Genomic DNA, 4,998 nt, shown 5'->3' on the forward strand with positions numbered 1-4,998 from the left:
CTCACTCATTATCAAGTTTAACATGTTAACAAGGTTGTCAATCATATTAACAAAGCAAAACATGATGAATAAATGAAGATGATTAACAATAATTAAAAAGGGATTAAGAGAATTATACCTAATAATGATTCCAAAATAAAGCAACGAATAATAGAAGTACTTGATGAATTATTGGACGGTTGTCAATCTCCCAATAATAACCCAAATAATCTTCAATTACCCAAAATAAAAGATGAACAAAAGATGAAATTAAGGAAATGAGATTTGTATTAAGACTTGATTAAAAGTTGATTACAAGATTAAGAAGAGATTAGAATGATATAAACTACACTAAAGATTGATAAGAAGAACATGATTAATCTAATTAGACTAATGGGGTATTTATAGTGGGGATTAGGTACACAAATTAGGGTTTACTAAAGGCTTAAATGACGATTAAGTCCTTGAGGAATCACTCCTCTCAGAAAACGATGCGGGTCTCCTTTTTGCCGGTCTTTCGAAAATATGCACATCTTTCATGGAGCAAGAAGAGGACGTGTGGGTCTGTAACACAATCCGAGCGTCCAATGGTCGGGACGAGTGGATCTTGGGTGGCTGGACGAGCGGATTGCTGGCTTGGACGAGCGTCCTGGGAGGCTTCTGGACGGGCGTCCCTATGGTAAAGACGCTCGAATTCTTGCAGTCTTGGACGGGCGTCCTGCCTGGTTGGACGAGCGGATCTCGTCTCAGCCTTCCTTTTCTTCTTTTCTTCCTCTCTTCTTCCAATAATCCTCCGAGATTTTGTCGGGGATGCAAGGATATTCTTCATCATTGCCCATCTACTATAATATGTACAAAGGCCTTTTAGTCTTGTCTTCTCTTTGATGCTTGGTCATTAGATTCGATCAATTTAGCTCTATTTTGCCATGAAAATGCAAGGTTTGCACTCCTCACCTACCAAGGAAACAAAACCTCAAAGAATATGTAAAACAAATGACTAAACATAGTAAATGACCCAAATATGCACTAAAAAGCATAGGAACGAGGCTAATTCGGGGACTAAATATGCTCAAATAATGGTCACATCACCGTCATATGCGATTCTTTGGGAGATGATTGATATCTCGCACAAACGCATACGCTAAACATAATATCGGGTCTACTTGCAGTCAAATATAACAATGACCCAATCATCCCATGGTAGGTTGTTTCATTAACCGGTTTACCGTCTTCATCTAATGTTAATTTCTTATCTGCAACGATCGGAGTAGGCATAACATGAGAATTTTCCATTCCAAACTTGCGAATTAATTCCTTGATATATTTCTGTTGATGGATTTTAATGCCTTCATCAGTTTGTTGTATTTGCAGGCCTAGGAAGAATTTCAATTCTCCCATCATACTCATCTCGAACTCGGAAGTCATCAATTCAGAGAAATACTTGCACAAGCTTCGGTTGGTCGATCCAAAGATAATGTCATCGACGTAGATTTGAACAACCAAAAGGTCAGAACCCCCGGATTTTAGAAATAGGGTTTTATCAACAGATCCTCTACTGAATCCATTGTCAAGTAGAAACTTGGACAATCTGTCATACCATGCCCTTGGTGCTTGCTTTAATCCATATAGGGCTTTATCTAATTTGAAGACGTGGTCTTCGAATTTACTATTCTTAAATCCAGGGGGTTGTTCTACGAAGACTTCTTCCTGTAGATACCCATTTAGAAATGTTGTCTTGACATCCATTTGGAAGAGTTTCATTCCTTTATGTGCTGCGAATGCTATCAGAAGTCTCGTCAAAATCTATTCTTTCTTGTTGATTGTAACCTTGGACCACTAATCTTGCTTTGTTTCTGATAATAACTCCGGCATCATCCAGTTTGTTCCTAAAGACCCGCCTTGTTCCAATGACAGATCGGTCTTTTGGTCTATGAACTAAGTGCCAAACTTTGTTTCGTTCGAACTGTTGTAACTCTTTGATGTGACCATAATTAGAGCATATTTAGTCCCCGAATTAGCCTTGTTCCCATGATTTTTAGTGCATATTTGGGTCATTTATTGTCTTTAGTCCTTTGTTTGCATATTCTTTGAGGTTTTTTTACCTTGGTAGGAAAGGAGTACAAACCTTGCATTTTAATGGCAAAATAGAGCTAAATTGATTGAATTCAATGACCAAGCATCAAAGAGAATACAAGATTAGAAGGCCTTTCTACATACTATAGTAGATGGGCAATGATGAGAAAAGATCCTTGCATCCCCGAGGAAATCCACAAGGATTCTATGAAGAAAAAGGAAGAATAGAAGAAAGAAAGTAGCTGTAATACAATCCGAGCGGATTGTCCACAAGACGCCCGTCCAGCAACCACAATCCGAGCGTCTTCCCCTAGCTGGACGCCCGTCCAAAACACCCCAAATCCGCCCGTCTTTCCCAGCTGGACGCCCGTCCAGAATCACCACAATCCGTCCGTCCCGTGCCCTGGACGCTCGGAATGCCTGTCAGCCATTTCGTCTTCTACAAGCTTCATGGAAGGATGCGCATATTTTTCTTAGACCGGCGAAAAGGAGACTGGAGCCTCCCTAGAGACCGGCGATTCCTCAAGTACTTAATCGTCATTTAAGCCCTTAGTAAACCTTAATCTATGTAACTAATCCCCACTATAAATACCCCATTAGTCTAATTAGATTAGCATGTTCTTCTTAGCAATCTCTAGTGTAGTTAATATCTATCAAATCTCTCTTTAATCTTGTAATCAACATTTAATCAAGTTTTAATACAAGTTTCATTTTTTAATCTCTCTTTTGTTCATCCTTTGTTTTGGGTAATTGAAGATTATTTGGGTTATTATTGGGAGATTGACAACCTATTGACAACCTTCCAATCAATTATCAAGTACTTCTATTATTCTTTGCATTATTATTGGAATCATTAGTAGGTATAATTCTCTTAATCCCTTTTTAATTATTGTTAATTATCTTCATTTATTCATCATGTTTCACTTTGTTGGTATGATTGACAAACTTGCTAGCATGTTCAACATGATAATGAGTGAGTAGTTTCCTTAGCTAGGGTTAATGGGTAATTAGGGGAAACCAACATGGGGGATGATTCATGCTTAAATTAATATGTTTTCATAGTTTATTTGCTTGCTTGTTGTGATCTCAACTTATGCACATGTTATGTTTGATGAAATGCGAGCCTATGAATCCTTGCATTTTTTACCCATCACCTATCTTTTCAATGAGACTTGTAAGACATAAACCAACTCGAGTCTCTTTAGACCATGCATATAGTTGAGTAGGGAAGATTAAGTCGACTTGTAGGTGTTGTACAATCTAATCGATTCGGCTCCGGGACCCAAACTTTCCTAGGATTGTAAGATATAAACCAACGCGATCCATCACAACAATAATTGCTTACTTATAATTTGAGAATATGTTTGTATGATCAATTCCCATGAATCCCCTATGACCCCATGACACCCTAGTGTCTTTTATCAATTGTTTACACCCCTTTTTAATCATCTTGCTTTTTTACTTTTATTGCTATTTAGTTTAGTGATCTTCTACTTCAAACCCCAAATTGTGACACCCTTAGACACCGCTAGTTGCAATTGAAAATCTCATCTCAATTCTCGTCCCTTGGGATCCGACCTTTACTTGCCTCTTTACTAATTGTAGAGTTGTTGGTAGAGTTATAAATTGTGTTTTGGTCTAGGTGCTCCTAACGACAAGTACCGAAAATTAAATCTCCAAGTGAGTCCGGCCAAAAATGGCGCCGTTGCCGGGGACGGTGTTAACTTGATTTAGATTTTCTTAAGTTGTTATTAGTTGTGTCTTTCTTTGCCTTGGGGAAGTAAAACTCCTCAAGGTTTGTTCTAATCATTTTCGAGTTGTTTGATATTTTGCATGTCTAGAAGATCACCCTTTGATCACGAAATTGAAAGGACTTTGACAAACAATAGAAGACTTGCTAGGAGAACTTTGAGAGGTATTGGTAAGGTTGTAGATATTCAACCAAACACTATTGAGTTCATCAACCCTTTTGCAAGAGAAGGTGAGGAGAACCCAACACAAAATCCAACACAAAATCAACCCACAATGCCTAAATTCTCATCACATTCCGTACCAACCGAGGAGAACCTACCTAATGGTACTCCCACACCACAACACTTAACTGGAAATTTTATTGCCAAATCCGCATTTATCCAATTAGTCGAAAGAAGCCAATTTGGGGGGATGCCTAGTGAAGACCCTCACTCTCACATGGAGACTTTTTGTGACTATTGTGATGCGATTTCTCAACCCGGTGTAACTCAAGACCAAATTCGATGGGTCTTATTTCCTTTTTCTCTAATTGGCACCGCAAAACAATGGTTGAAAGGCCTTGATAAGGCTACTCTCAGAATTGATTCTTGGAAGAAATTGGCTCTAGCTTTCTACAAAAGTTCTATCCACCGGAAAAGACTAACATACTAAGAGCTCAAATTATGGGCTTTAAGAAAAGAGATGAAGAATCTTTGTATGAAGCTTGGGAGCGATTCAAGGGAATTTGTCGCTCATGTCCTCATCATGGACTTAGAGAGTGGTTCTTGGTACAACAATTTTGGAACGGTCTTTATGAAGACTCAAGAAACATTCTCAACATGGGATCAAATGGAATCTTCACCGAAGTTGATGACAATCAAACTTGGAACAAAATTGAGGAAATGGCGGTCCATAATTCACAATATAGTAGACCTCGCAAGGCTACTAGAGGAAGAAAGCATGAAGTGGACTCTATTACTCAATTGGGTGCTCAACTTAGTGCTCACATTGATACCATCAATTTGAAGTACGAAAAAGCTATGGCTAGGCTTGAAGAAGCCTCAAAATCACCAAAGGATCATGTTAATGCCATGACGGCATCTTCATCAATCCCATGTGGAATATGTGAGAATTGTGGAACTTTGGGACATGACCAAATTGAATGTAGGGGAACAAATGAGCAAGTGAACGCTTTTCAAGCATACAAGAGTGGTA

At 38.6% G+C, this 4,998-nt stretch overlaps 1 non-coding gene across 1 annotated transcript; it reads right to left on the reverse strand.

The window, feature by feature from the left end:
- Window positions 1-4,448: 4,448 nt before the first annotated feature.
- LOC141624517 (small nucleolar RNA R71) lies at window positions 4,449-4,555 on the reverse strand. The gene has a single exon (XR_012534323.1). It is a non-coding gene; the product is annotated as a small nucleolar RNA R71 (small nucleolar RNA).
- Window positions 4,556-4,998: the final 443 nt, after the last annotated feature.

Source organism: Silene latifolia, chromosome X (genome assembly GCF_048544455.1).
Source record: "Silene latifolia isolate original U9 population chromosome X, ASM4854445v1, whole genome shotgun sequence".
In the NCBI taxonomy this organism is placed as follows: Eukaryota; Viridiplantae; Streptophyta; class Magnoliopsida; order Caryophyllales; family Caryophyllaceae; genus Silene; species Silene latifolia.